General features: G+C 46.6%; 1 protein-coding gene across 2 annotated transcripts in view; it reads right to left on the bottom strand.

Annotated features, from left to right (window-relative positions):
* The window catches only part of STEAP3 (STEAP3 metalloreductase), a 94,317-nt gene that overhangs the window by 54,821 nt on the left and 16,560 nt on the right, over positions 1–22,936 (bottom strand). The window contains exon 2 of one of the 2 annotated variants that reach the window (XM_060262182.1): positions 977–1,087. The gene's annotated coding sequence lies outside the window, so the exon portion shown is untranslated. Of the gene's footprint in view, positions 1–976; positions 1,088–22,936 lie in introns of those variants that run through there. The other variant, XM_060262181.1, reaches the window with a different exon arrangement.

A 22,936-nucleotide genomic window follows, 5' to 3' on the forward strand; every position in this document is an offset into this window, starting at 1 on the left:
CTATTTGCCTGGACCCTTTTTTGGAGATGCCGGGGATTGAACCTCGGACCTTCTGCTTCCCAAGCAGATGCTCTACCACTGAGCCACCGTCCCTCCCCTAAGTGCTAAAATTACAGACTGTCACATTGGGCATAAAGGTGGATTTTGAGTAGCATCGTGAATTTTTGTCAGAAGTCAATCTAGAATATATATATATTTAAATTTTAGTTGTCTAATTAATTTAAAGACATCTATCCTGCTACCCTTACCTAATACCCTCCTCTCATTTTCTGTAGGTATTCTGTAAATATTTACCACTATTATTTCTTTTTCTCCTATCTCTGTGGGCCTTGTCCTAAAAAATGTTGTTCCCTTTTTGCCATAGGTGTACTGTCTTGATCTTAGTCTTCTATTATAGGACCCTCACCCCCTGAATTATCTGTATCCTCACTTTCAGAGATATAAATATCTGTATATGTCAATAAATGTTCTGCTCAGGTCACTCTCTTCTCTATTGTTGAAGACCACCAACTGTACATATTTCCTGAGATGTAATCTTTGATTTCTCTGTTTTTTTTAATCTTCAATCCTTTTGTTTTTATTTCAAACTCTTTTACAGTTTTTTCCTGTTCCCCTGGTTCTGTTCTCATATATCTCCTGTGAGCACTTAGATTTTAAAGCATTCTTCAGAGATTCTGTCTCTGCTCAGTTTTTCCAGTCTTCCTTAATAATCCCTCTAAATTAGAAAAAAAGATGAAATTAAGACATAAAACAAAAGCAACAGAAAACAGTAATGAAGATAAGGGTCATGTTTTCTTTTGGCTTCATTTGAAAATACTCTTTTTCCTTTGCAAATGTGACTCACAGGGCTGCTTTTTCAAGGAGGAGAACAGCAAAGAGAGGATATTTAACCCTTTACTCTTACTCAAAAAAGTAACCCCTGGGATCCTGCTACTCTTGCTGTGGAAGTAATACAACTAATTGTAAGCATTCCCACCTGGGGATGAAAGAAATTCTGAGGTAACAGTTCCAATGGGAGAACAGCAGAAGATTACAAGGTTGAAGAACCCTCTTCTCTCTTGACACTGTTTTCCTCCAGCTCCCTCAGCTGCATTTGAAAAAAGAAAAAAAAATATTTTTAAGGAATGCAGAAGAAAATATACAGTTTGATCTTTACCGAAGGAGTCAGGGGAGAGAGAGAGAAGGAGAGACTATTATTATAGCAGTTTTGTCATGCCAACAAGAGTTGGGAAAGACTTCAAGAACAAAGAAAGAAGTACCACCTTCTGACTGTTGCTTACTGATGTATTTATAAAATAATGTATAAAATAATGTTTTCTAACCGATCTGGAATGTTAGGTACATTTCAAGACCACAAAAGATGTAAAGGGCAAACCTCAAGTGTCTGCAGCCCACTTTTGATTGAGGCCATATAAGAAGGAAAGGGTTTGTCAGAACCCCTCCTGATTTTCTGCCATGCATGGCTATTAGAAACTGTAAAGTTCCTTTGTTAAATTCCTAGAGCTAATTCTTGTATTGCTTGCTACGGTTCTCATCCCTTCTGTTTCTTTTCTTCCTTCCTGCCTCCCCTTTGCCCATTCCTTCTCCCGCTTGCTCTTTTTTGTGCCTGACTATCTTGGGGATATCTCTTGTCCCTGGGAGAATTGAGTTACAACATTAAACATATTCCCAAGTGAATTGCTCAAAACCTGGAAACACCTCTCTCCCACATGTATCATCTGGCCACAGCCTTCTGATAGCACCTGTGACGGAACGGCCCTGGTTTGCCTACCAGACCCCGTTCCCCTTTTTAGAGGGAGCTATTTCTCCTCCGGCCACTTGGGCTCGCTGCCATCACCTGCTCAGTCTAGGGGTTCGGACTGAGAGGAACAGGACTCCCAATCCCCCTCTCCAGCTCTGAGGCCAGGCCTCAAGGTCCTCTGCCACCCTGTACTTGGGTATCACAGAGACCACAGCACTTCTTCGGGGAACCCCTGGAGGATTGGCACCTTATCCAACTACATGCCTTCCCCCCTTCCCCAGGGCCCCCTTCATAAAGCAGCGTGGTCTAAAGCGGTTGGGGATCTATGTGGTACAAAGTTTGACTGCCAGCATTCAAAACAGTAAAAATATTTAATTAGAAGAGAAAAAGAAAGAACAAAACAAAAGCAGTTGCATGTAAAAATTTAGCACAGCACCCGAACAGCAACCAGAAGGACAAATAAAAGGTGGATTTAAACGCATCCTCCCGTCCCTGGTCTAACCTTGCCCTGCCTTGTGGATGACTTCCTTGGTCTGACTGCCTGGAGTCTTCCTCTCCCTCAGGAGAAGGCCTCTCCCACAGTGAGGAACCCACAGACTGACAACCTCTCTCCTTGAGGGCCAGCCAAGAACTGACCTTTTCCTGCCTCACTCCAATAAAAAAAAAGAACTTCCTGCCCCTCTAGGAGGCTTTCCCCCTAGAGTTGATGGTTTAACTCCGGAAGGGGGGAGGGAGTGAAGGGAAGGCTAGGCCACAAAGCCTGCCTTAGCAGTTTCATGTTCCCTCCCAACCAAGCACCACCATTAACTAAGATGGCGTTTCTCCACAGCACCTTACCCTCTTTGAACTATATAGTGTTTTAATTAGCCTAAAGAATGTCTTCTACTGCTTTGACTAGAATTTTGGGTATAGGTTGGGGGAGGGAGCTAGGGTTGCCAAGTCCAATTTTAGAAATATCTGGGGACTTTGGGGATGGAGCCAGGAGACTTTGGGGGTGGAGCCAGAAGATATTAGGGGTGGAGCCAAGATCAAGGCTGTGACAAGCATCATTGAACTCCAAAGGGAGTTCTGGCCATCACCTTTTCAATGCCTTCCTTCCACAGGAAATAATGAAGGATAAGGGCATCTTCTTTTGGGGCTCATAGAATTCGACCCCCTGATCCAATTGTTTTGAAACTTGGTGGATATTTTGGGGAGAGGCACTAGATGCTGTACTGAAAATTTGGTGCTTCTTCCTCAAAAAACAGCTGCCCCAGATACCTGCGGATCAATTCTCCATTATTTTCTATGGGAATAAATCTCCATAGGGAATAATGGCATTCCCAGCAGACATTTCCCTCCCCTCCCCCTGCTTTCTGACAACCCTGAAGCGGGGGGAGGGCCTCCAAACTGGGGGATCCCCTGCCCCCACCTAGGGATTGGCAATCCTAGAGGGAGCGCAGGGCTATTTTAGAACAGTTTGCTTGGCATTTGTTATTCCTGGCAATGCCCCAGCAGGGAAGAGAACACTTGTAACAAATCACTAATAAAGATTCATTTATCTTTGCAAAAGAGGTCTACCTGAGTGTTACTTGCAAATCTTACGGGGTTTAACTTAAGGGTCCTGAACCATTTCGAGGAGTCTGTGAGCACCTTTAGAATTCTGACACAGGGTGGAGGACACAATTGCAAAATGGTCACCACAGGAGGCAGAGCCAACCACAAAATGGCTGCTACAGGCAACAGAGACACATACATATAGGAAGCCCACATACAGGGGAGAAGAATGGTAATTTTAAATTTTACTTTTGAAAAGAGGGATGAGAGAGAATAAAATAAACATTGTGGAGGTAGCTGGCACTTAAATAATGTCATTTTAATCTGCATAGTTAATCATATCTTCAGAGATCAACAAGAAGCCCTGCTGAGTAAAAGCCCTTTCTAAAGAAACTTGGTGGGCACCAGGAAAGCTGTCAGTGGATGTCACGGTGCCCACACCACAGTGGGGATCTCAGATTTAAGCCTTTACTATTGTTTGGTTTTGCTAATGAAAACCAGAGGTTGTTTTGTAGAAAAAAAGATGGTGGAGCTCATCCAGGGATTGTTAGGCAGCTGCACCTACTATTCAATGGACAAGGTGGGAAGAAGGAAGTGGAACTGTCAGAAAGGTTCAGGCGCTACGCTCCTGTGAGCTCCTAATGAATCTGAGGCCTGATCAAAACTACTCCCCACCCCATACTGTTAGTATTTTAAATACTATCTTTTCCCTTTTAAAGTGCTAATAATGTGGGAGAGTGGAATATTTTTGATGAATGAAACTATGTGGTGACTGAATGAGATCTCTCTCCTCTCCCTGTGTAGCCCCAATATAAACTGGGGACATCACATGCTTGTGATTTATTTTTATTTTTTAATAGATGAATGAAGATCTTTGTTGCATCTGTTTTGGTTATTACTACATGAGTCAGAGTTACTATTGCCTGACATTCTCATAATTGCTGTAAATTGATTAGCTTACTCTGAGCTCATTTGAACTGTGTTTTTCTTCATAAAATTAAAGCAGCTAAGACTGCAATCCTAAAGACACTTTCATACAAATAAGCCCCATTGAATAAATGGGACTTACTTTCAAGTAGATCAGTTTAGGATTGCTCTCAAAGCATCACAAGGATTCTCCTCCCTCTTGATATTTTCAAAGCATCTTCATGACAGCCTTCATTAAGTCCCTTTCATCAATGCATTTCAGTGGAGATTAAAAATCTTGGGGTGTCCTCATAACGACAAATGCAGATTACAATCATCACTTTTAAAATAATTTCCTCATGTTAAGGTAGCAAGCTAAGGAGAGATCCCGTTCCCATTTTTACCAAAAGACAACTAAGTCAACAGGCTCATGGTCAACCTCACATTCACTTTTCAGAATATGAGAGGGTAGAAAAAAAATGAGTTAAGAGGTTATCATCCTGAAAGCCCTTGAGTGAAGCTAGAAAGGGTTGTTTGGTTGGGTATCCATTGGAAAGTTTATGCAAAAAACAAAAGCATTTAATATTCAACACATCGAGGTAGATTTTAACTTGTTCATTAATGATCTGGAGTTGGAAGTAAGCAGTGAAGTGGCCAAGTTTCCAGATGACACTAAATTGTTCAGGGTGGTGAGAACCAGAGAGGATTGTGAGGAACTCCAAAGGGATCTGTTGAGGCTGGGTGAGTGGGCATCAATGTGGCAGATGAGGTTCAATGTGGCCAAGTGTAAAGTAATGCACATTGGGGCCAAGAATCCCAGCTACAAATACAAGTTGATGGGGTGTGACCTGGCAGAGACTGACCAAGAGAGAGAACTTGGGGTTGTGGTGGATAACTCACTGAAAATGTCAAGTCAGTGTGCAATTGCAATAAAAAAGGCCAACGCCATGCTGGGAATTATTAGGAAGGGAATTGAAAACAAATCAGCCAGTATCATAATGCCCCTGTATAAATCGATGGTGCGGTCGCATTTGGAATACTGTGTACAATTCTGGTCACCGCACCTTAAAAAGGATATTAGTGAGCCACTTTTGTGGGAAGTGCGGGATACAAATTTTAAATAAAAAATAAAAATAAATTATAGCATTGGAAAAAGTGCAGAAAAGGGCAACTAGAATGATTGAAGGTTTGGAACACTTTCTCTATGAAGAAAGGTTAAAACGCTTGGGGCTCTTTAGCTTGGAGAAACGTCAACTGTGGGGTGACATGATAGAGGTTTGCAAGAGTATGCATGGGATGGAGAAAGTAGAGAAAGAAGTGCTTTTCTCCCTTTCTCACAATACAAGAACTTGTGGGCATTCAATGAAATTGCTGAGCAGTCAGGTTAAAACGGATAAAAGGAGGTACTTCTTCACCCAAAGGGTGATTAACATGTGGAATTCACTGCCACAGGAGGTGGTGGTGGCTACAAGCATGGCCAGCTTTAAGAGGAGATTGGATAAAAATATGGAGCAGAGGTCCATCAGTGGCTATTAGCCACAGTGTGTGTGTATATATGTGTGTGTGTGTGTATACACACACACATATTGGCCACTGTGTGACACAGAGTGTTGGACTGGATGGGCCATTGGCCTGATCCAACAAGGCTTCTCTTATGTTCGTATGTTCTTATTTTATCTAGAGACTTCTTTGACCATGGGCTGACAACACTTCAAAAACACAGCAAGTTTTCCCTCACACAAAAAGCACTGGTTGCCTTTGCTCTCTGGTGTTTTACACTCTATAATCATCACTGAGAATTAACAAAGTTGTCTGCAAAAGGCCCAAGATGAACAACATAGCGCCTTTGTTGCTTTGTTTTTCACAGGGCAAGGAGATGATGTGGTGTACGTAAAATTGGACAACTTGACTTAGAAAATGTAAGCAAACCCAGGTTCTTTAAAAAAAGTCTCTACCAGATATCTCCCATATAATTAACAGTGGATTTAAATAACACCATTGTTTAAATCACTATGTTATAATGAGCTCAAGGTAATTAAGCCAGCTTCTCTAGGAAGTCATGCGGCTGCTGATAGCTGAGTCATGCATCATGGGTGCTGCAAGCCTTCAATTTTGCTGATTCACATGCAAGTCTTTCTCTGGAGAGGATCACACACTTCTGTCTTATTCTTGTTTTTGAATGCAACATCGACTCTCAGGACAGCAATATTTTTACAAGTAGTAACTCTTTTTTTCATGCAAAACCACCAGTAGATAGTCCAATAACTACTCAAGATAGTCCAATAACTACACAATAACTCCAATAACTACACAAACGTAAATGGGGCGGAGGGGGGAGATACATAATATTAGTCAAGTCTAAGTGCCTTAAAACAGATAAATCTGAGATAAACAGTGCACTACCACGCTTAGTTGCTTTATTTTCACATATTGATCAGAGGTTATAATATATGTCAAGCTGGACAGCAGTTTCACATAAAAGCAAAGAAAGGATATTTTAAAGGGTCAGTGAAACATATTACTTGATACATACACTATCCAGTAGGTGCCTGTGACAGTCACCTGGTGTAGCATAGTGGTTAAGAATGCTGGCCTAGAATTTGGGAAGACGGGTTTCAAATACTCGCTCTGCCATGGAAACTTATTGGGTAATGCTGGGCCTCTCAGCCTAATAATCTCTCAGCCTTACCTACCTCACAAAGTTGCTGTTGTGAGGATAAAGTAGAGGAGTGAAGCCTCTTTGGACCTTAATCAGGGAGAAAATAAAATAAAAAATAAGTCACACCTAATGGGGGTTTGGACCACCAGGAGCTAACTTTGGCCTTTTGCATGTATCTTGAAATGCCATGGACCAGACATCATGGTAGGACAGGGACAACAAAAACTGACTGACTATACCATGCCAGAGTTAGTTTTACAGCCCTGTTTCCAATTTGGTACAGTTCCATCATCTTACACTCCTACAGAGCCCTGCAAAATACATGCAAAGTCCTCTCATTGAACAAACACCAGCCTTCTAGGTCTGTTGGGCCAGAGGCAGCATTCATCTCAACGCCTCTCTCTCTCTCTCTCTCTCGGCATGGCTTCGCGAACGAAGATTTAAGAAGGGTGCAATAGTCCACGTCTGCTGCAGGCTCGCTGGTGGCTGACAAGACCAATGCGGGACAGGCAGGTCCGGCCACAGTGGCTGCAGGGAAAAGTCTGATTTAGGGTTGGTGCTGTAGCAGTGCGATTCTTCCTCAATCTCCTTTTGTCCTCAAGACCAGCTATGCGTGCGTTCTCAAAAGAAGAAACAGCCTGGTGGATGGTGTGCCTCCATGCTTTGCGATCTGAGGCTAGGTCAGACCACTGGTGATGGTTGATGCGACAGGTGCCAAGGGATTTCTTCAAGGAGTCCTTGTACCTCTTCTTTGGTGCCCCTCTATTTCGATGGCCGGTGGAGAGTTCGCTATACAGGGCAATCTTGGGAAGACGGTGGTTTTCCATCCTAGAAATATGCCCTGCCCAGCGCAGCTGCGTCTTCAACAGCAGTGCCTCGATGCTGGTAACCTCCGCCCACTTGAGAACTTCAGTGTTGGTCACAAAGTCACTCCAGTGGATGTTGAGGAGGGTGCGAAGGCAGCGCTGATGAAAGCGCTCAAGGAGTCGCAGGTGATGACGGTATAAAACCCACGATTCGGAGCCGTAGATGAGGGTTGTCATCACAACCGCTTTGTAAACATTGATCTTTGTGCCTTTTTTCAGATGCTTGTTGCTCCACACTCTTTTGTGCAGTCGGCCAAAGGCACGGTTTGCCTTTGCCAGCCTGTTGTCAATCTCCTTGTCGATCTTAGCATCTGAGGAGATGATGCACCCCAGGTAGCTGAACTGCTGGACTGTCTTCAGAATTGATTCACCCACAGTGATGCAGGGAGGGTGATAATCTTCCTGGGGTGCAGGCTGGTGGAGAACTTCTGTCTTCTTCAGACTAACTTCTAGGCCGCATAGCTTGGCAGCCTCTGCAAAGCAGGACGTCATATGCTGCAGAGCTGATACCGAGTGGGAGACGAGTGCAGCATCATCAGCAAACAGTAGCTCTCGGATGAGTTTTTCCATTGTCTTGGAGTGGGCCTTTAGTCGCCTCAGGTTGAACAGGCTGCCATCGGTGCGATAGCGGATGTAGACACCATCGTCATCATCTAGATCTACTGCGGCTCTTTGAAGCATCATGCTAAAGAAGATCGTAAAGAGAGTTGGCGCGAGAACGCCTAGTAATTAAATTAAATGTAATTATTTTAACATTCATTTATTTATATCCCGCCCTCCCCGCCGAAGCAGGCTCAGGGCGGCTCACAGCATAAAATCCCAACAGACAATTAAATTAATAAACATTAAAATTACGCATTCAACATAAAACACAATATAAAACACAACATAAAACACAATTCAATAGTTAATAGTTAAGAACACAATATTAGTTTGCTGCTATTTCAGTGGTGATGGCATTTCTTCCGTTTCTTAAAAGGACATCTACTTCTGGGAAACTGACATTTATGCAAACCGTGTCACTTATTCAAAATGAAATATGATACTATCCTACAATGGGTTTTTTCATAATATCAAAATATCAGTCTTAGGCTGAATAAATTGGATCACATTCTAGATACTAATCTTGGATGACTGCTAATACATCAGCTGGGAAGCCTTTCTGTTATATATACTTATAAACACACATTTACTTATATTCATCATCTCTTACATGGCCAAAGTAAGTTCCACCCAACACATTCAGCATTAAAAACTGGACACTGTGTGATCAATCATCGTCAAAGTTAGAAAATGTGGGGAGAATGTTAGCAACTACACCAAATTTCTAGAACTATTTTGCTATCCCCCCCCCCAACACACACAAAGGGAGCTGAAAAAATCTCCCCCTCCCCACACACACACAGCTGCCTCATTATGAAAGAAACAAAACTATTTTAAATTCCCTGCTCAAATTTGGAGAGAGTTCTCAGAAAAACAGAGCAGGTGCTACATCCCTGCTGAGAGCTGAATAGGTCTAGATACAAAAGAGGCTTCTTTAATCAAAATCTTTCTTTCTTTCTTTCTTTCTTTCTTTCTTTCTTTCTTTCTTTCTTTCTTTCTTTCTTTCTTTCTTTCTTTCTTTCTTTCTTTCTTTCTTTCTTTTTCTCTCGCTCTCTTTCTTTCTCTCTTTCTTTCTCTCTTTCTCTTTCTTTCTTTCTCTCTTTCTCTGTACCCAGCTTTACAAGTCTTCTCGGGAGCATCTCCACTATCTGGCACCCTAGGTCAAATGAAAGCTAACTTCTGCCACCCCTCCCCTGCACTGGTAATGTCGCCGAGGCACATGGGGGATGCCCAGTTCAGCGCCCCCAGAAGCCCAGCACCTTAGCCAATGGCCTAGTTTGCCTAGCGGCAGGGCCGGCCTGTCTCCAGCCAGAAATGGAGTAATTTGACCCACTGACAAAGCATTTGCAATAACAGCAACAAAGATGTTAAGCAAGAACAACTGCCGTAGGGGAAAATAAATATGATCTGACAGAGCAAACTGAGAAAGGCAAATCACAATTCAGGGTCATCCAAACTTAATGGCAAAACCTACTGATGGGTAGGAAAAAGAGAATGCAGTCCCTGATGTGTCTCAGGATACCTAGCAGCTGATTTTTATTTAGGGTTGCCAAGTCCAATTTAAGAAATATCTGGGGACTTTGGGGGTGGAGCCAAGATCAAGGCTGTGACAAGCATAATTGAACTCCAAAGGGAGTTCTGGCCATCACATTTAAAGGGACAGCACACCTTTTCAATGCCTTCCTTCCATAGGAAATAATGAAGGATAGGGGCACCTTCTTTTGGGGCTTATAAAATTGGACCCCCTGGTCCAATCGTTTTGAAACTTGGGGGGTCTTTTGGGGAGAGGCACTAGATGCTATACTGAAAATTTGGTGCCTCTACCTAAAGAAATACCCCCCCAGAGCCCCAGATACCCGTGGATCAATTCTCCATTATTTTCTATGGGAATAAATCTCCCTAGGGAATAATAGAGTTCCCAGCAGACATTTCCCTCGCTTCCTGATGACCCTGAAACAGAGGGAGGGCCTCCAAACTGGGGGATCCCCTGCTCCCACCTGGGGATTGGCAACCCTAAGCTGACACCATGGCCAGTCCACCACTGATGTCACCGGAACCCGGCCATGCATGCCTGTTTGCGCAGAGGCCGGTCTACCCGACAGCCACGGGGCTCCCTCTAAAGAAACGAGCCCTGAACGCATGCGCGGTCTTTCCTACAATGTAGGAGTGATCCAAGGCCAGAGGAACAAAGTAGGATTCAGACCAACAGGGCTGCCCACTTGGATTTATTTAGAGGCTGCTCCTCCAAGATGGGCTCAGAAGGACCCGGACTCGTGGCTTGTCACACTCCTTGGCACCGTTCCTCCCCTCCCCCCGCTTCCAGATTTTTGGAGAGCAGGGGAAGAGGCTGCAAATCCAGGGGTCCCCTGCCAGGGCGGGAGGGTTGGGAAGCCTATTTTTATTCCATGCACTAGTGTGACTGCAGAAAAAGGAGGCTGTTGAACTCTGAAGTTGATATGGTAGGCTGAACCAAAGTACAGGTGAGGAACTGTATTTTAAAATGCTCAATTACAGAAACACTCACTGCAGACTGTAATCTAGCACAACACAGAGTGAGCTCATCTCGAACATACCTTTCTGCAGTGTTAGCTTTTTACTTGCAAGGCATCCATTACATGGAGGGCCATTTAGAACTGGCACCTCCCCACACAAACACCCCTACATTTATAAGTAGTTGAGTTCATTTTAGCACCTCATGCTGTTAAATAAGAAGATCAGGCCTCAGTGAACTACAGCATGTTCCTGCCTCTTCTGCTGGGATAATGTTACAAACAGTGCTCTAATATGAATAAGCCCAAATGCCATTTCATACAGGAGTCACCATGATCCCACAAGTAAGATATTTTAAAATAATACAGGATTGTGAAGAAACTGTATCTCAAACATCTGGATATCTCTGATCTCTCAGACCGAGTACTGGAAGTTGATCTTCATGTAAGCTAGAGAGATGTTAAGCAAGAACAACTGAAGGGACAGAGGGGTCATGGGAGATTTCAGTTACCTGGACATCTGCTAGAAGTCCAACTCTGCTAAAAATGAAAGCCCAAATGAATTCCTGCCTTGTCTTGCTGAAAACCTCATTTTCCAGAAAGTGGAGAGGGAAACAAGGGGATCTGCTATCTTGAACTTGATTCTCACCAACAGGGAAGAACTGGTTGATGAGGTGGAAGTAGTGCACACCCTGGGTAGTAATGGCCATGCTATTTTGGAATTTATCGTCTTGGGGAAGGGAAAAGCTGTATGTAGTCAGATGTAAGGCTGGACATCAGGAAGGCAATATTGATGGTGATCACCATCACCAGAAATACTTAAGGAAAAGGGAGTCGAAGAGGGGTGGGACCAATCACAAACTATTCCTATGAGAAGGAAAAATGGGAGGAGCTTAAAGAATTCAAGGTGGCTCCATAAACAGCTTTCTGAGGACTTGAGAAATAAAAAGGACTCATTTAGGAAATGGAAGGATGAGCTTAGGCTAGCAAGAGATGCTAAAAATGACAAAAAACGTTTCTTTTCATATGCTCAAAGTAAGAAAAAGAGCAAGGACATGGGAGACCCCTTGCAGGTAGAGGAAAGTGAAATTGTACCAGGTGATGAAGAGAGGGCAGAGCTGCTCCTGCTGGCATCGGGGGCGGGGGGGGGGGGGGTGGCCACTGTGTGACAGAATGTTGGACAAAATGGCCTGATCCAACATGGCTTCTCTTATGTTCTTATGCTCAATTCCTACTTTTCCTCAGTTTTCTCTTGTGAGGGAAGCAGTACTCAACATGGCAAAAACAGAACATATGATGAAGGAAGGGAGTTGCAGCCTAGGAATAGCATAGGGATAGTACATACAAACCTAGTTTCTTTAAATGAAACAAAGTTCTGAGTGCCAGATGAACTGCATCCAAGAGTACTAAAAGAACTTGCAGACATAATTTCTGAGCCTCTGTCCATTATTTTTGAGAATCCTTGGAGAACAGGTGAGGTGCCAGAAGACTGGAGGTTGGGCAAATGTTGTCCTCTTCTTCAAGAAAGGGGGAAAAGGAGGATCCAGGTAACTACCATCCTGTCGGCTTGACATCTAAACCAGCAGGGCTTTTTTGGTAGAAAAAGCCCAGCAAGAACTCATTTGCATATTAGGCCATACCCCCTGACATCACCATTGTTTCACACTGCACTTTTTAAATAGAAAAAGTCCAGCAGGAACTCATTCACATATTAGGCCACACCCTCAAGATAAGCCAGCCAGAAATGTGTTCCTGTGCATTCTTGCTCAAAAAAAGCCCTGTATATTGGGAAACGTTTTAGAACAAATAATCAGTCAGTCAGTCCTGGAACATTTAGAAAGGATGGCTGTGATCACTAAGAGCCAACATGGGTTTCTCAAGAACAAGTCATGTCAGACTAACCTGATCTCTTTTTTTGAGAAAGATACTACCTTGCTAGTTCAGGGGAATGCTGTAGTCATCATTTATCTTGATTATTTTGATAAGACAGTTTTCATTTTTTTATACAAATATGAACCTAGGAGTGTGATGGAAGATGTACATAAAATTTTGCTTTGTGAATATATAAGTTAAATTGTGTCACCCCTTATGGGTTAAACATGTCCTTGGATCGTTGGATTTGTTTTGTTATTTATAATCAGACAATATACAGCATTAAAAATATCATAGTAGGTATTTAACAGTCCTGACAAGTGCTAGTAATTAGGGTTTAAAATGTCTAGCACCAAGGTGGTTTTTGTCTAAAGCCATTTTGAGCATGTTGCCTTTTTGGAAATCCTTCTGAAGACTTTACGTCTCATTTGAAACATTTTATAAGAATTTGAACAAACAGTTTATAGTAAGTATATCTGGATGTTGTAAATGCTGGAATGTGTGTAACTGGAATGTGCTAGAGTTAGTGTGGATGGTATGTATGTTGATTATCGATTGATGTTATTATATTACAGTGAATATAATCCCTTGCCTGAAGAGAGACTACTTTGAAACAGGCGTGCACAGGTCGGCTACCTGTCACATATGAATGGGATTTAAGAATTGTAACTTGTGGAAGTTTGCCACGTATCCTTCCACAACTGCATTGGAAGACACAAGACCACTGAGGGAGTTGTTTATGTCATGTATGGTTCTTCTTGGACACTGCAGCACTGAGGCTACCTTACCTTTGAAGACTTTGCAAACTTATGGGTTAATGTGTTTTGGACTCTTTTTGAGATCAGCCTGTGTTTCACTTTGGTACACTGACACGAGCATGTAAAGTTTTAAATACAAATTCATACCTTAGAGTACTTAGTAATTTTGTCACAGGTTATTCTCAGTAGTTAAATTAATTCACAGAATCAGCATTGCTGCCAGATGGCCATCTAGCCTCTGTTTAAAAATCTCCAAGGAAGGAGAGCCCACCACCTCCTGAGGAAACTTGTTCCACTCAGCAGCAGCTCAAGGTGGAAGAGTGCCCTAGGCAGGGCACCCCACTGTCTCTGAAAGTAGCAGGGAGCAGCCATGTGTCTTCACCGCAGAGCACACTGTGAGGTTGCCCGAGCTCCGCCCCTGATAGCAGAGTGATGGGCAGCTCTGTGGCGCGCTCTGCAGCGCAAGTGCGCAGCTCCCCCGTAGCATCTTTTGCCAGTATTTCCCTCAATCAGATTAGAGAAGATGTAAAAATAAGAGTAACTCTGATTAGAGGTGAACATTACAAGCTCTGGGCCTTTGCTGATGACTGGACAGACTGACAGCAGTCTACTACTGATCTCATCCATCTGTTGTGGAAAAACAGTAGACAGCCTCCTACTGGGATGGGCTTTTGATGATTTGTCATCTCTGCCCCTCGTGCCAGCTCTATGGAATCCATGCTTACTGAATCAGGAGTTGAAGGAGCCACATTTGAAAGAGGATCTAATGGTTCTCCATGAGCCTATGTGACTGCTGGAGTGAAATCTGGAGAGATGGTGCTGCGAACAAAAGAAACTAGAAGCAAATGTGTGTTTATCATTCTGTTTAAAAGACTTCGGCATCACCCTCTTTTTATCTCTAGTTCACGGGTAAACATACGGCCCACAGGTCAGAACCAACCCATTGAGGTCTTTAATCCAGCCTGTGTCAGAACTTGGATGAACTTCAAGCAAGTCCAATACTTGTAGCAAGTTAGGATCTTTATTTGAGGAACAACAGTACTATAGAAACGAAATAACAGTAATGGCGCATCTGGGCAGTTGGTTACATTTTATGCCCACAGCAAAGCATAATAAAACAATAAGTCACACGAGATCAAGTGAGAGTCTCTTCTTCCCAGCCATCGTTATCAGCAAAGGAGGATGCCCCCCTATTGCGAAGGCCAAGCGGCCTGGCTTCAAAGCGCACCTGTGATGTTGAGCAGAGACTTTCTGCCGCCTGTCTTACCCCCTGAATATTTTGCATAGCAAAAGGGCCTTGGGTCAATGACCGCTGTCAGGCACTCTAATTTATAATATGGAGTCAGTTCAGTCAAGCAAAGCATGTAAAGTTACAAGTTCTGACATACTGCCCCCCCTAAGCTCTTCGGCTTGGGCTTGTGTGGGTACAGTAGGTGAAACTTTCTAAGCAGTTGCGGTGCGGATACATCACTAGCTTTTACCCATTCATCACAGCTAGGAGGAAAGTATTTCCATCTTATCAGGTAGTATAGTGTCCCCCTTTGGACCTTAGAGTCCAGGATTTCTAGCACCTCATGGTGACTCTGACCCTTCACTATAGTCGGAGGCGGCTCCGGGGGACGAGGATGGAATTGCGTAGCTCCAGGATCCTTTCGAAGAAGGCTGCAATGAAAAACAGGGTGGATCTTACTCAGGGATTTGGGTAGTTCTAATTCCACAGTCACTTTGTTAATCACCTTCTTTATTTTGAATGGCCCTAAGTATTTCAGTGCGAGTTTTCGACACCCCTGAGGTAAGGGCAAGTTCTTGGTGGATAGAAACACAGTTTCCCCTTCTTTCAAATCCCACTGAGGGGCGTGTTTTTTATCAAAATGCTTTTTGTACTCCTTTTTCGCCTCCTCCAGGTTTTCCTGTATCACTTTCCACCCGGTTTTTATTCCCTCCCACCATTGCTGACACGAGGTGGGTTCAGTAGGTCCGGCGGGGAGGGGAAGGTTTGGAAAGGGCTTCCCCTCGTACCCATTTACTACCTGGAAGGGGGAGGTTTTGGTAGAGCTATGAAAACTGTTGTTGTGGCCGTACTCGGCGAATGGCAAGAGGTCCACCCAATTTGTTTGTTGGTAGTTAATGTAACACCTTAAATATTGTTCTAGAAGCCCGTTCACTCTCTCAGTCTGTCCGTCCGTCTGGGGGTGGTAGGCTCAGCTAAGCCCCTGTTCGATGCCAGCTAGCTTGCAAAACTCCCGCCAGAAGTTGGCAACGAACTGCGGCCCGCGGTCGCTAATGACCTTCTCAGGGAATGAGTGTAGCCGTACCACGTGATTGAAGAACAACTGGGCTAGTTTCTTGGCTGTGGGTAATTTTTTGCAAGGGATAAAGTGGGCCTGTTTTGAGAAGGTGTCCACTACTACCAGTATCACCGTTTTCCCTTGGGAAGGAGGGAGTTCTACTATAAAGTCCATGGAGACCACGGCCCAGGGGCGGCTCGCGGTTGGGAGGGGGACTAGGTGGCCTGGCGGCTTCCCCCCCCCGGCGCTTGGACATGATGCATGTAGGGCAGGCCAGTACAAATTCTGAGACGTCTCGTTTTAACTTTGGCCACCAGAATTGTCGGGTGATTAGATGGAGGGTTTTTACATACCCGAAGTGCCCGGCCAGGCGGCTGGAGTGACTTTGCTCTAGGATTTCCTTTCTCATGGATTTGGGCACGTAAATTTTCCCTTTGTGGAGCCACAGTCCACCCTCCCCTTGTTCCAGCCCTTCCGGACGCTCCGCTCCTTCCAGCTCCGCCTCTGAGGCTAGCCGTTCCGTGGGGAAGGGAGCGGGCGCGTCGGTCTTTTTTCCGGAGCGGGTGGTGACTCCCCCCGCCACGGCTGAAGGAGGGACGAGAGAATCAATTACTTCCTCTCGCTGACTGTCATGTTGGGGCATGCGGGATAGAGCATCGGCCAAGAAGTTTTTGGTTCCCGGGATGTGCTTCAGCACAAAGTCGAATTTTGCGAAAAACCCCGCCCACCGAATTTGTTTGGCAGTCAATTTACGGCGGCCCGTGAGTGCCTCTAAGTTTTTGTGGTCGGTCCAGATCTCGAACGGGACTCGGGCCCCCTCCAACCAAGACCTCCAAGTTTTCAGGGCGAACATTACTGCGAAAGCCTCTTTGTCCCACACTGACCAGTTTCTTTGTTCGTTTGAGAATTTGTGAGAAATGTAAGCACAGGGACGTAGTTCCCCCTCTTCATTCCTCTGCATCAATATGGCTCCTACGGCGACGTCGGAGGCGTCGCATTGGACCACGAATGGTTTTAATTCATTGGGGTGAGCCAATATCGGTTCAGAGGTGAAGAGCTGTTTAAGTTCTTGGAAAGCTCTGTGGCACTCTGGCGTCCAGACCAAGCGTGCCCCAGGTTTTTTCGCTGCCTCCCCCTTCCCTTTTGTTTTCAGCAGTTCGGTGAGGGGGAGCATCACCCGGGCGAACCCCTTAATGAATCCGCGGTAAAAATTTGCGAACCCGAGAAAAGATTGTAGCTGCCGTCGGGTTCGGGGTGGTTCCCAATCTAGAACTGCTTGGATTTTGGCTGGGTCCATCGCCAATCCCTCCCCCGACACTCGGAACCCCAGGTAGTCTAATTCCGTTTTGTGGAATTCACACTTAGACAGTTTAGCATACAGTTTGTTTTTACACAGCGTGGTCAGCACTTTTCTCACTAGTGGCACATGAGATTCGAGGTCTTTTGAATAAATAATGATGTCATCAAGGTACACCACCACCCCCTTGAACAGAAACTCCCTTAGCACTTCATTGATAAAATTCATAAAGACCCCCGGCGCGCCCTGGAGTCCGAACGGCATTACTAAGTATTCAAATTGTCCCATGGGAGTGTTGAATGCCGTCTTCCACTCGTCCCCCTCCTTAATCCTTACGCGGAAGTACGCGTCTCGGAGGTCGAGTTTAGTGAAGATTTTCCCTTCGGCCACTGTGTTCAACAAGTCTCTTATCAGCGGGATCGGATAAGCATTGGACATAGAAATCCCGTTTATCCCGCGAAAATCTGTGCAAAGCCTAAGCCCCCCATCCTTCTTCTTACGGAATAACACAGGGGCTGCGTGGGGGGGCGGGGCGGATGAACCCCCTTTTCAGATTTTTGTCAATGAATTTTCTCAGTTCCGCTTTCTCCGCCCATCCCATTGAGTAAAGCTTGGCTTTGGGTAAGGTCTGCCCAGGGATTAGTTCGATGGCACAGTCCGTGGGGCGGTGCGGGGGGAGCTCGTCCGCTTCCCGCTCACTAAATGCTTTTTTCAAGTCCCGGTATTCCCTGGGGATCGATCCCACCTCCTCAAGAGTGAGGCAGAGTCTCTCGTTCTGGGGAGGCGCTTTCGGGCCCCACTCGGGCCTCCAGTGGTGGTGCTCGCACCGCCAGTCCGGGAACCTCACGATTTGTTCAGCCCATCGGATGTCCGGCTGGTGTTTAGCTAACCATCCGGACCCCACCACCACGTCGAACGAGCATGAGGGGGCTATGACGAAAGTCTCTATGCCCCAATGCTCCTCAGTCCCCACAGGGGTTGCCTGGGTCTCTAGGGTGCACGGTTCCCCCCGCATGGTTGACCCGTCCATCTGTTCGAACTGAATGGGGTGAGGTAGGGGGGATGTGGCTAACCCAAGGGCTTCCACCAAGCGTGGGGTGATAATGTCCCTGGTGCACCCGGAGTCAATCAGGGCTCGGGCGTGCATAAATCTCTTTAAGTTGGGATTCAAAAGTGTGACCGCCATAAATAAAAGCCCCCCGGAAACTCTCACCGTTAGTAGTGCCGGCGTTTTGTCGACCTGCTTCGCGGCACTGATTAAAGCAGGTCGCTGTCGTTTCCCGCCGACTCCTGGTCCCAGGACTCCTCACTGGACTCTTCCACGGTGGTAACTTCCTCGTCAATCGCCAAGGAGGTGGCGACAGTGCCCCGACTGGGCTCCTTAGCGCGTCCGCCTTTCTTCTTCGGTGCGGTGGGCGCTGGCTTGGAGGGCGTCGGAGTTGCCGGCGGTTTCACCGGGCAGTTGGCCGCCAGGTGATTCGGGTCCCCGCATCTGAAACACTTCCTAGGGGTGGCTGAGGGGGTGGACGTTGTGGGCCCGCGCTTGCCTTCACCTTTTCCCGGGGAAGGGCTCGACTTGATCCCCTTCTTTCCCTGTTGTTGGCGCCGCATTCCCACATGCTGGAGGTCGGTCTCGACTTCCCCGGCGAGTTGAATCCACCCTACCAGGGTGTCCGGTCTCCCTTGGTGGTAACACCGATCCAAGATGTTGGCGTTCAGGCCATTCTTGAACGCAGTGTACTTCATTACTTCGTTCCAACCTCGGGCCGCTGCGCAGTGGCCCATGAATTCAGTGGCATACTCGCGCGTGGAGCGGTTGCCTTGTTCTATTCTTTGGAGGGCCGCCACGGCTTTCTCCTCGCGCAGCGGGTCTCCATACTGGCGCAGCATCGCCTGTAGAAAATCTGCCACGGTGGCCAGCTCGGGTTTTCGGCCAGTGTAGAGCCCTACGTACCATTTCTGAGCCGGTCCTCTCAGTCTGGAAGCGATGTGGGCCACCCGGCTGGCTTCAGTGGGGTAGCCTGCTCCCCAGTGCGTAAAAAAGGTGTTGCATTGAATGGTGAAGTATTCCACCGCGTCTCCGTCCCCATCGAAAGTCATTTTCAGCTCTCGGTGCCCCCCCCGTCTCCCCCGACTGGGGCGACCGGGGCAGGGATCACTGGGACGACCGGCCCACCCACCGGTGGGGCCGGAGGTCCAGCCGGGGCCCCAGCCGGCGGCCCTACTGGCGGCCCCGCCGGAGGGCCAGCCGGAGGCCCGACCGGCGACCCGAAGGGTGGGCCCGGCGGGGGCCCCGCGGGAGGGCCAGCCGGCGGTCCGGCTGGGGGGCCGGCCGGGGGCCCCGCTGGCGGGCCGGCTGGTACCCCCCCAGGAGGGGCTTGCCCGGCCGCCACTATTCCTTGGAGCGTGCGAATCTGGTCGCGGATCGCTCCCATGTTCTGCTGCATTTCCTCGGCCATCAGGGCTCGGGATGCATGGACCTCATCGTGGATCTCTCTCACCCAATCGTACAGCTCGTTGCGCAGTGTTCAGATTGGGTCCCCTCCGCCCTGGGTGCCGAGACCCTCGTCTCTGGACTCGTCCTCGTCCCCCTCTTCCACGCCCGTTGCGAGGGCGCGGTAGCGCTGTTCTGCTGCCTCCATGGCTGCCGTGGACTTCCTCGGGCTGTAAGTCCGTTGAGGGAAAGCATCCACGGAGAACGGCGCGGGGACTTTAATCTTCCTCCTCGCCCCCGTTACTTTCGGGTCGAGGGGTGCTTCGTCGGGTGGGAGGTTGGGCTCTCCGTTGTCTGGTGCCAGTACCGCCATCAGCCAGGTTGCCAGCACAGATAAGTCCAAATAAAAAGATTACTGTTATAATGTCAGAACTTGGATGAACTTCAAGCGAGTCCAATACTTGTAGCAAGTTAGGATCTTTATTTGAGGAACAACAGTACTATAGAAACGAAATAACAGTAATGGCGCATCTGGGCAGTTGGTTACATTTTATGCCCACAGCAAAGCATAATAAAACAATAAGTCACACGAGATCAAGTGAGAGTCTCTTCTTCCCAGCCATCGTTATCAGCAAAGGAGGATGCCCCCCTATTGCGAAGGCCAAGCGGCCTGGCTTCAAAGCGCACCTGTGATGTTGAGCAGAGACTTTCTGCCGCCTGTCTTACCCCCTGAATATTTTGCATAGCAAAAGGGCCTTGGGTCAATGACCGCTGTCAGGCACTCTAATTTATAATATGGAGTCAGTTCAGTCAAGCAAAGCATGTAAAGTTACAAGTTCTGACAGCCTGCAGATAAAGCACAGCCCCCCCTCCTAATTAAAGATTTACTGCATATTACTCTTGGGGTCAGCAGTGCGATTGGCAGCTCCAGGTGACTGGCTTTGTCTGGTGGTTGGGATCAGCTACTTCCTCTTTTCCCATGCAAATTCCACCCCCTTACTGCTTGGATCATCAGGAAGTCATTAGTCCCATAATCTAAATCAGGTAACCCTATCATATGTTTCCCAAGGTTTTTGTCCACCTACAAAAAACTAATCAAGGCACTGTTTGGGGGCAAACATGTCAGCACCAGGGCAAATTTTTCCTTTAGCAGCCAGCACTCTGCTCCAATGTGTGTGTCTGAATGCTCTTGGGTGGCTCCTACATACACCTCTGCTTACATGTGGGCTTTTCTCCCTTCGTGAAACACAGGCCATTTCACTGACCTTCTTCTTCTGGGCCAGTAAATATTACCTCTCCAAACTCTATTCCCCCACTACTCCTTTATCTTCCTCTTAGCCAGCTTGTGTATTTTTTGGTTGTGTGTTGTGTGTTGTGTTTGTTTTATTTTTATTTTTTAAAAAATAATAAAAATAGTTTCTCTATTGAACTTCAGCCTGATTTGAGAGTTCGCTAAGGGAAAATCCTGGTCTGCATAGGTGGAGATCCCTAGTTACCTGCCTCTCACTCCATCTCCTTAAAAACTTATCCCCCCATCTAATTAGGTCACCTCCCCTTTGAGTAACATCACCAGCATCATCATCAGGTCTGTGTTAACTCAGTGCTGGGGTACCAATGATGGTGTCAGGACTCAGGAGAGTGTTGGAGGAGAAGCAGACCTTTGTCTCCTCTTAAGATTACACTAGTGATAAACCTGGCTTAACTTTAAAAATTCTCATACGACATATAGACAGTAAAAACACATTTCCTTCCCTCAGCTTCCTGCCACAGCTCCAAGCCACAACATAACTAAGCCTGAATTCCATGCAACAGTCACCTCGAGATTAGACTACTGTAATGCCCTCTACATGGGGCTGCCCTTGTACCGAACGCGGAAGCTACAGCTAGTGCAGAACGCAGCAGCCAGGCTGCTATTGGGACTACCTCGGTGGGAACACGTGTGGCCTGGGCTGCGGGAACTGCACTGGCTGCCAATAGTGTACCGGGTTCGCTACAAGGTGCTGGTTATTACCTATAAAGCCCTATATGGCCAAGGACCTGCCTACCTGAGGGACCGCCTCTCTCCATATGTTCCCCAGAGGGCACTGCGTTCCAGCTCACAAAATCTTCTGGAAATCCCTGGGCCTAAGGAGGCCAAACTTAAAACAACTAGAGAGCTGGCCTTCACCATAAAAGTGCCCCAATGGTGGAACCAGCTCCCGGAGGAGGTGCGAGCCCTGCGGGACCTTAACCAGTTCCGCAGGGCCTGCAAAACTGCCCTCTTCCAAGAAGCCTTCAAGACGTGACCAGACTGAATATTACACCGCCAGGATAAACAGAGATTGTAGCACCATACTGTTTTTAGCTTTTAATATTAATGTATATTTATATTCGTATTTGTATTTATTGTGAACTGATTTTACTTGTATTGTCACTTCATGATATTATATCATGACATATTGTAAGCCGCCCTGAGCCTGCCTCGGCGGGGAGGGCGGGATAGAAATAAAATTTATTATTATTATTATTATGAAGTCACCATGAAGTCCTAAGCACCAGATAGACCTCAGGATACTATGGTCAGGTGAGGGAGCGCATGGCCTGATGCTGTACCTTTCTAGCCTCAGGCTAGGAACATTATGATGCTGGGAACTGTAAATAAAGTGCACTTTGCAGAAAGGAGTACTATAAATCAACAGCCACATATGAGAACAAACTTTGTTTAGCATAGGTATAACACTGCTCTGCCCAGACCCTTTACAGGTGCTCCGCTGTAAGATACAAACACTACTCCCCTAACTGGTGATGTGAGGACCATGTACCTCACACAGGTGACAGAATCCTGCCCCAAACTGTGACTGCCACAATTGTTTCCCTGTGTCCCTCCCTGTGTGCTGCCTCAACAACCCAGCCTCCCTCAACAGCTGTAAGCAGCAACCCTGGAGGGGCTCCCTGCAGACACACTAGGAGGACTAGTGTCATGCCAGTGTAGCCCATCCTGCAAGTGGGAGACACAAGGAGCATACCAATAGTTAACAACCACTCCCCTCTAAAAAGCGTTGTCATTGTCCAAATACTTATAGTGCTTACTGAATTCTGGACGAAGGCACTTTAGGCTGCAGCAAAGGGGTGTGGGGGGGGAATTATGCTCTTTGGGTGGAAATCCTTCTACCTGCATTCCCTTGCCTGGCAAAAGGCTGGTACTCCTGGGGAACTCCCCAGACAAGAACTTTGTATGGGTCAGGTCTTTGGTAGCCTGTCGCAGTTGCCAATGCCAAGTGAGCTGCAGAGGCATGTGAATGGAGTGGATATCTTTCATTCCCCACGGGTGCACCTGATAAAAGGGTTTTCTCAGCTGCTGTGATCTGTATGAGGACCATGCGGGCTGATATCTCAGAGGGGCACAGCTGAGTTAGTGAGTTAGCTGCTTCTAACCTTTGCATGTCACAAGGGCGGGACATCATAGGCATGCTACTCCATGACTGATGGGTTGCAGCAGGATTGCTTA

This window comes from Heteronotia binoei, chromosome 21 (genome assembly GCF_032191835.1).
Source record: "Heteronotia binoei isolate CCM8104 ecotype False Entrance Well chromosome 21, APGP_CSIRO_Hbin_v1, whole genome shotgun sequence".
NCBI classification, from domain to species: domain Eukaryota; kingdom Metazoa; phylum Chordata; class Lepidosauria; order Squamata; family Gekkonidae; genus Heteronotia; species Heteronotia binoei.